We start from the raw sequence: 9,291 nt of genomic DNA, 5'->3' as shown, positions 1-9,291 counted from the left end.
TCCTCTCAGCTTCCGGGAACTGCAGGATGGTGCCTGCGATGGTAAAATAGCTCCTACATCGAGTGAACAAAGGATTAGTTTTCCCGGCCGGCGGAGCTTCAAGCAGAGGTGGCCATCTTGGTCGCCTCGGTGGCTACGCCCCCCCTTTTCTAAAATTCTAAGGGGACTTAAGCAAGGCCCTGACCAGACTTTTCAGTATTTTGGAAAAACCACTTTCAGAATTCTAAAGGCAATTTATGAGTTCGGTCGTGTGATCAGATGGTAACCAAGTTGTCCAACAAATGCAAGTTTGTATCCCACCGCTGATCTACCAATGTAAGGAAGTGGCTCTGTATATACTGGACCAAAATAAGGTTCAGTGTGCACAGAGTCCAGAGTCCCCAGAGGTATGGCAGAGGCTACAACTAGATATAGCCTTACTCTCCAAAGTGGTAGCTTGGTCGAGCAGTAAGGCAGTACCAGAGGTCAGTGCAAAGCATTTGTTGTACACACTCAGTCAGCAAAAGGTTTCATACACTCAAGAACTGAACTCTAGGCCAATTGTTTTGTATCAAAAGATATAGGTATTTATTTTTAGAACCAACAAGGTATCAAAATATACTTTCTCAGCATAGATTACTTCAGTTAAATAATTTTCAAATAGGCAATAGTCTCTTTGAATACAAAAGTTACAGTTTGTTGCAGTAGGCAACACAATTTCAAACACAATTTAACATTGAGCTCAAAGGGTTTTTCTAGGTAAATTCAATTGATTACTTTTGGATTACTTTTCCAACCACCGGACTGGAGCCTAGATTCAGTCCCGGGACATAAGCTGTAAACAGTTAAGTAAAAGCGTTTTCGTTATAGTAGTGATTTTAAAGGAATATTATGGTATTCTAAAAGTTGACAAACTTTTTCTGATGATTTTAGGTGAATATTTTAAAGTTCCAAAACGCCACACTTAGAAGTGAAAACAAGTCAATGTTAGCCTATGGAAGAAAGGAAAATGCTACTTACCAGTATGCATCTGTTCTTGGCATGTAGAGCTGCAGATTCTTACACTGTGCATTAGATCGCCACCTGGTGTTGGGCTCGGATGATTGCATGTTGTTGTCGTTTTGGATGAAGTCTTTGTAGTCACGAGATAGGTGACTCCTCCTTTGGACGATAGTGCGCATGGGCATCGGCTCCGAGATTGTTTTTCGCCATGATGGGAAATGATGGAGTTTTGTAGAAAGAAGAAAGGATGTCCATGCGTGTATATCTAATTAAGATAGAACTGGAACAGATACAGGCCCCGGGGAGTCGGGAGGGCGTGTAAGAATCTGCAGCTCTACATGCCAAGAACAGATGCATACTGGTAAGTAGCATTTTCCGTTCGAGGCATATGAGCTGCAGATCTTACACTGTGCATCAAATGTACATCAGTGTCTCCCCTAGCAGTGGTCACCTGTATCTGTTGCAGTAGTTTGAAAGACTTTTGAGGACAGCTTGGCCTACTAAAGCTTGCTGCTTAGCTTGCACTTCAACACAATAGTGTTTAGTGAAGGTGTGTGTTGTAGACCATGTTGCTGCCTTGCAGATGTCTTCTAGGGGAATGTTCCCCAAGATAGCCATGGAGGCTCCTAGTTTGCGCCCTAGGAGGAACTGTTAATTTACGTTTTGCTTTTTGATAGCATATTTGTATACATTTTACAATCCACCTTGCAATTCCAGCTTTAGTGATGGGGTTGCCTTTATGTGGTGGAGAGAAAGCTACAAACAATTGCATTCTTTTGCGAAAGGATTTGGTCCTATCTATATAATAGAGGAGAGCTCTTTTAACATCTAGTGTGTGTAGAGCTCTTTCTGCTACAGAATCTGGGTTTTGGAAAAACACTGGTAACTCTACAGATTGGTTTTAAATGAAACGGAGTAATGACTTTTGGAAGGAATTTGGGATTTGTTCTGAGAACCACTTTATTGCGGTGTAATTGTAAAAATGGTTCTTGTATAGTGAAAGCTTGAATGTCACTTACTCTCCTAAGAGAGATAATAGCTACGAGAAAAGCTGTTTTCCATGTGAGGAATTGCAGTTCACATTTGTGCAGAGGTTCAAAAGGTGGTCCCATGAGCCTTGTAAGAACACTGTTTAGGTTCCACACTGGAGAGGGTGGTAACCTGGGAGGGATGATTCTTTTTAATCCTTCCATAAACGCTTTAATAGCAGGCACTCTGAATAGAGACAGATGTTGTCTATTTTGTAAATATGCTGCTATTGCTGCGAGATGTAGTCGTATAGATGAATATGCCAAGTTACATCTTTGTAAATGTAGAAGGTAACAAATGATATTTTGGATGGAAGCATCTAGGGGATCAATTTGGTTATTGTTGCAGCAAGTGGCAAATCTTTTCCATTTAGCAGCATAGCAAGCTCTAGTAGTAGGTCTTCTGGCTTCTTTAATGATATTCATACAGTCTGGTGGCAGGTTAAGGTAACCTAACTCTAAGACTTCAGGAGCCAGATCGCCAGATTCAGTTGACTTGGGTCTGGATGTCTGATGTCTCCATGGTTCTGGGTTAGCAGGGATGGTGTCAGACGTAGCTTTTGGTGTGGAACTAGGGATAGTTCTAGCAGAGTTGTATACCACGGTTGGCGTGCCCATGTGGGAGCTACTAAAATCAGTTTGAGCGACTGTTGTTGTAGCTTGCACATTATTAGTGGTAGTGGCGGAAAAGCGTACGCAAATCTACCGGACCAGTTCATCCATATCGCATTGCCCTTGGACAGCGGGTGTGGAAACCTGGCGGCGAAGGTTGGGCATTTTGCGTTTTCGTGTGTGGCGAACAGATCTATGTCTGAATGACCCCACTTGTGGAAGAATGGTAGAAGAACTTGCAGATGTAGTTCCCATTCGTGAATTTGTTCTGTCTGTCGACTTAACAGATCTGCTATCTGATTGTGAACTCCTGGAAGGTGTTCTGCTAACAGATATATGTTTTGTGGCATGGCCCATCTCCAGATGTTCTGTGCAAGCTGGGACAGCTGTAGGTGTCCCCCCCCTGTTTTTGTATATCGTACTTAGCTGTCATGTTGTCTGTCTGAATTAAGACAGCTTTGTTTTGTACTTGGAATGTTTTGAGTGCTAAGAATATTGCAAGCAGCTCTAGGTGATTGATATGGAACGTTTTTTGTTGATTGGTCCATTGCCCTTGAGTTGTATGATGTAGGAGATGGGCTTCCCATCCTGTGAGAGATGCGTCTGCTCTAAGTACTATTTGTGGAACAGGTTCGAGGAACGGCCGCCCTTTTGTCAAGTTTTTGTTGTTCCGCCACTGCAGAGAGCGATGTGTGCAGCTGTGTACCAACACCAGGTCTGTTAGTTGCCCTTGAGCCCGATTCCACTGTTGTGCTAGACATTCCTGTAACTGACACATTTTCAGTCTTGCATATGGTACAATGAAGATGCAAGATGCCATCATGCCTATTAGTCTCATGAACACCCTAGCTGGAACTTTGTGACTAAGGCTTGAATAATCTGTATCCTTGCTGGACTGGGATACGCTAGAGCTGTAGACGTGTTTATTGAAGCCCCTAAATATTCATGTACATGAGAGGGCTGTAGGTGCGACTTGGTGTAGTTGATTGTGAACCCTAAGTTGTGCAATGTTTGAATTGTCTGATGTGTGTGTTGGATACACTGATTGAATGACTTGGCTTTTATGAGCCAATCGTCTAGATAAGGGAAGACCTGTATCTGTTGTCTTCTGAGATGTGCTGCTACTACTGTTAGGCACTTTGTGAACACTCTTGGTGCAATTGTTACCCCGAATGGAAGGACTTTGAATTGATAATGCTGTCCTTCCAGTACAAAGCTTAGATACTTCCTGCGAGAAGGATGTATAGGAATGTGGAAGTAGGCGTCTTTTAGATCTAGTGTTGTAAGGAAGTCGCCTTGTTGCAGCAATGGCAGCACTTATTGTAAAGTGATCATATGAAAATGATCCGAGTGTATATAGTGATTGAGGGGTCTGAAGTCGAGAATTGGTCTTAGTGTCCCGTCCTTTTTGGGTATTAGAAAATACGAGTAAACCCCTGTTCCTTGATGTTGTAAAGGAACTATTTCTATTGCATCCTTTTGAAGAAGTGATAGGACTTCTTGTTTGAGCAGCGTAAGATGTTCTGCAGACATTGGATGCTGCCTGGGTGGTATGTGTGGAAGGGTAGCTGTAAGTTAAGGGCAGTAGCCATACTGGATAATTTGTCTTACCCACCTGTTTGTTGTGATGGAATTCCAGACAGGTAGGAACTGTGTTAGTCTGCCCCCCACAGGAGTGGAATGCTGTTGGAGGAGCAGAGGGAAGTCACTGGTTTGTGGTGGAAGAGGTCCCATTATTGTTGTTACCTCGACCTCTTCCTTTATTGTAGTTGCCTCTATAGCCTCCTCTAAAATATCCTTTACTGGAGGATGCCTGTGTATTGGATTTGAAGGAAGCTGTATTGTCTGCTCCAGTTTGTTTGGAGCCTCCTCTATAGAAGGAGCGACGAAAGGAGCCTCTAGCATGTGTGGATTGCAAAGCTCCCATAGATTTGGCTGTATCTGTATCTTTTTTCATTTTCTCAAGTGCTGTGTCTACCTCTGGTCTAAACAATTGATGTTGGTTGAATGGCTGATTTAAGATGGTAGTTTGCACTTCCTGTTTAAATCCTGAAATGCGTAGCCACGCATGACATCTAAGTAGGACACTAGTGTTTACAGCTCTAGATGCAGTGTCTGCTACATCAAGTGCACACTTGATTGAGGCATTTGAAATTAACGTGCCTTCTTGTATAAGGTCGTTTGCCTGAACCTTATATTGGTCAGGTAGATGTTGTAATAATTTTTCTAACTGATCATAATGAGCCCTGTCATATCTTGCAAGGAGGGCTTGCGTGTTCGCTTTACGCCTTGTATTAGTAGCTTGTGCAGCTATTCTTTTGCCTGAAGCATCTATCACCTTAGATTCTTTGTCAGGGGGTGGTGCTTCACCTGATGTCTGCGAGTTTGCTCTTTTTCTAGTATTATAGACAACTAGGGAATCTAAGGGGAGCTGTCCTTTAATGTAGGCTGGATCACCAGGCGCAGGCCTGTACTTTTTCTCAATTCTAGGGTTTAGGATCCTAGCACGTACAGGATCTTTAAATACCTCTGGAGCATGTTTGATGACCCCTTTGATCATAGGAAGAATTTGAACAGACCTTTGTGATTGTTCAAACGTATCTAATAAAAAATCTTCCTCTGACTCATCTGAATGCATGGTGACCCCATGATAAATGGCAGCCCTATACAGTAAGTGCCCAAAACCAATATTGTCTTCTGGGGGAGAAGGTTTTGATGGATATGACTGTGGGTCAGGAATATCTGGCACATCTTGTGGGTTTGGGTATTCCCAATCTGGATCATCAACAGGGTAGGGAAAAGGCTCATCTGGGTCTACACCTCCCCCTATGCTATACTCATCATCATTTTGAGGTGTATGTGGAGAAGAATGAGGAGGAGAGTGTTCAGGAGAATTGTGAGGTGAATTGTTAGGAGGAACAGGAGATGAAGGAGAAGGAAGTATAGGAGAAGAAGGGTGCACAGGAGATGTGGCAGAGTCCTTCTTCTTGACAGGCACTGCAGGTGTAGGTGCTGTGTCTGATTTCCTCTACCTGTGTGGTGTAGTGGATACATGACCTGTCTTTGGGTCAATGTAGATCTTCTTTTGTAGAGGATCAGGTTGGAAAAGTTCTTCTCCTTGCGGAACCTTTGCCAGTGCCGATTTTTTCGGTTCCGGGGTTGGTTGCTGCTGGTCTTTAGCCTTAGGAGTTGTAACTGTGTCCTTTGGCGTAATTTTTGGCACCGAAGGTGTTGTTTTCGGAGTCGTAGTCTGTTTAGAGTGCTTGAGTGCATCAGAATCAGGCCTTGTAGGTTTCGGTACTGAAGATATTGGCTTCAGAGTGGAAGCTGGTCTCGTCGGCTTTGAGGCGTCAGACGCTGGCTTCATAGCTTTGTCTTTAGAAGTCGACGGTTTCGGAGCTGAGACTTCTTTCGGTTTCGGTGCCAAGGGAGCTGGTGGGATCGGCACGAGCGGCTTGCTCAGTAAAGAGCTACCGGAAGGCTTGAGTATTTTCTTCAGAGCCGGGCTCGATGGCGGGGCTTTTGAAGTGTGTTTTCGGTCGCGGCTGGGCCCCGGAGGCAGAGTGTTGACCTTTGCCTTCGATTTGGGTGGTGGGAATGGGGCCGGGGCAGTAGTACTTACGCGCTGACCCGATGGTATGGAGTCATCTGAGTAGTCTGCCTCTGATACGATTTGGAGATCGTCTGAATCTTCTTCCGGAATGAGCGGAACTTCTTCGAAGATATCCACCGGGTCCAGGGCCGATCTCTGCATGTCGTGTCGACGTGCCCTCCGATCTCGAATGGTTTTCTTGGATCGAAAGAACGCACAGGCTGTGCAGCTGGATTCGTCGTGTTCTGGCGATAAGCACAGGTTACACACCTCGTGATGGTCACTGTGTAGGAACTTTGCCCCAAAGGGGCATCTTTTGAATGGCGTCCTTTCCATGAGGGCCCCACGGCGTGGATAGACCCAACAGCCCGCGTCGACGACCGGAATCGAGCTGATGAAGTCGAGACGATGTTTGTCGATATCGAAAGTAGTTTGGTGAAGTTTGAATAAGTTTTTACGTGTCGAAGTACTTAAAAAGTAGATTTCGAACCGGAGCAGAAAAGTTTAATCCGAACCCAGTGGCGGAAAAAAACAATCTAGGGATGGAGCCGATGCCCATGCGCACTATCGTCCAAAGGAGGAGTCACCTATCTCGTGACTACAAAGACTTCTTCCAAGACGACAACAAAAACATGCAATCATCCAAGCCCAACACCAGGTGGCGATCTAATGCAGAGTGTAAGATCTGCAGCTCATATGCCCTGAACATTGAGTTATCGGCTTTCAGGTAAGTACTCGACTGTCAGAGTTAAGGTTCTGGGCATAGACTCATGGGTCTCCCAGGGTCAGGTAAGTACACTTGGTACACCCTCAGCAGCACAGGGCCAGCCGGGTGCAGAGGTAGTTAGGCCCAATGTTAGCCAATGAGAGGCAGGGGGCCTTCGGTTGGTGGCTGCTGGCTGGCAGGCCACGTGCCTGTGGGTGCTGGACTCCTGGTCACTTGCTCAGGGCAAATGGGGAAGTAGACTAGGGCAAAGGCAGCACTGCCAGGGGCACTCGGGCGGCTGGGTGCAGGGTGCTTTTGAGCCGTTGGGCGCTCAATGTTAATCAATGGAGTTCTTGGGAAGTGGAAAAAGGCTGCAGGCTCGGGGACGGGGATTCTTCTGGAGCGACCAGCACTTCGAGAGGTAAGTTGGGGTCTTGGAGGATAGGTAGGCACCCAGGAGTTGGGCACAGGTGGCCGTGGGGCGCCGGGTGCAGGGGTGTCTTTTGACGTCGGGAAATCTTACCCTCAGCTGGCCGCAGTTGGAGGGGTCCCTGGTTGTGAGGCTACAGGCATCGTCTGGTTCGTCGAGGAGGGTCTTTGGGCACTGGAGTTTGGGTCCCAGTCGCCGGGGGGACGTCCTCGTAGTCTTGGGTCACTCAGGCACAGGCCGGGTTTGGCAGGTGCAGAGTGTGCTGGATTCGTGGTTCCTGGCTGGCACCAGGGGTATTGCTGTTTGAGCAGAACCACTGTTCGTGGGAGTCCCAGTATTTCAGAGGGTCAAGGCAGGCAGGTCCTCCGGGGTCTTCAAGGTTGCTGCTCGCAGGAGTCGCCGGGATTTAGCAGGAGCAGGTTAAAGAGTCGAAAGGCCTGGGGCCAAGTCAGTTGGTGTCGTCCTTTTGTTAGCAGCTGCACGGCGGGTCTTCTTTTTTATCTTCTTTCTTGCTCTCGTCTCGGGATCTGAGGAAGGGAAGTTTAGGGTGCCCCTAAATACAGAATTTAGGTGTGTTACAGGTAGGGTGAGGGCAGGGACCAATAGGTCCCTGTCCTGGGGTGAGTACACCCCCTAACCTGCTTCTCTCCTGTGGGAGGGGTCAGGAGCCTAGCTGTGAGTGGCTAGGGCTCCCCATCCTCAAGATGGCGGTAGCCCGGAATTGTACTTCACCTCGCCTCCTCCACCTGAGGGGTGGAGTTGGCACAGGCTGGCACACCCCCTTTCCTGATGTAGGGTTTCCCGCCAGTCTTCCCACCAGAGTGGGGGTCAGAACTAGCGGGGGCCAGTTGCTGAGTACAGCAAGTGGCCTGGTGAAGCTCACAAAGGCGGCATGCCTTTGAAGCTTACCCCTGCCCATCCTGGGGGAGGAGACCTAGCACCTCGCCCAGGATCTGCATTGTTGCAGGCCCAGGAGAGCAGGGGGCTCTCCACCCAGGGGTCCAGCAACATGTCTGCTATGTGGCAGCCTAGGCAGCCTCTCAGACCAGACGTGGATTGTAGGTTAGGTTTCAGGGGGCATCTCTAAGATGACCTCTGTAGTGTATTTTACATTAAATCCCACACTGGCATCAGTGTGGGTTTAATGTGCTGAGAAGTTTGATATCAAACTTGTCAGTCTTCAGTGTAGCCGTTATGGTGCTGTGGAGTTCGTAATGACAACCTCCCAGCACCATATACTCTTAATGGTATCACTGCACTTACAGTGTCCAGGAATGGCCCTGGGTACTGTAGGGGCACAGGGCTCATGCACCTGTGCCCACACCACTGGCATAGGGCACCCAGCTAGAGGGGTGACTGATGTACGCCAGGGCAGTGGGGTTGTGGGCATGGCACACAGGGATGTGTGCCATGTCAACTCTTTGTTTAGCTCTGTACCTAGACATTCAGCCTGCAAAAGCAGTGTGTGGGGGTCAGGGTACAGGGTCCCGAAGGGTGGCACAATAAGTGCTGCAGCCCTTAGGGGTCTTCTCTGGTCACCATGCCTTGGGTACCTAGGGTACCATTTACTAGGGGCTTACAGGTGGCCAGATATGCCAATTGGGTTTCAGTTTCAACACAGTGTTAGGGAAGGAAAACTGGCCCTGGGTACCTGGTTGGCAGGAGCCCAGGGCACACTCAATCAAAGCACATCAGCAAATCAGCAAATAGTTGGGGCATACCTATGCAAGAAAGATGGCACTTTCTCACAGTTCCTACTACTAACGAGTCTGGTGGAAGTTGACTTGTATGTATAGCATGTCATTAAGGGATGGTTTAGATTTTTGTCTACGCTTGGTGTTATCACCCTAGAGATTATAGGGTCATTGAATATGTCATGGGTGTGACAGTGCATACCCATTAGCGTTGCATTGGGAGGTATTGTGCGGAACGATGTGTAGTG

This window comes from Lissotriton helveticus, chromosome 5_1 (genome assembly GCF_964261635.1).
Source record: "Lissotriton helveticus chromosome 5_1, aLisHel1.1, whole genome shotgun sequence".
In the NCBI taxonomy this organism is placed as follows: Eukaryota; Metazoa; Chordata; class Amphibia; order Caudata; family Salamandridae; genus Lissotriton; species Lissotriton helveticus.
This window is presented reverse-complemented; position numbering follows the sequence as displayed.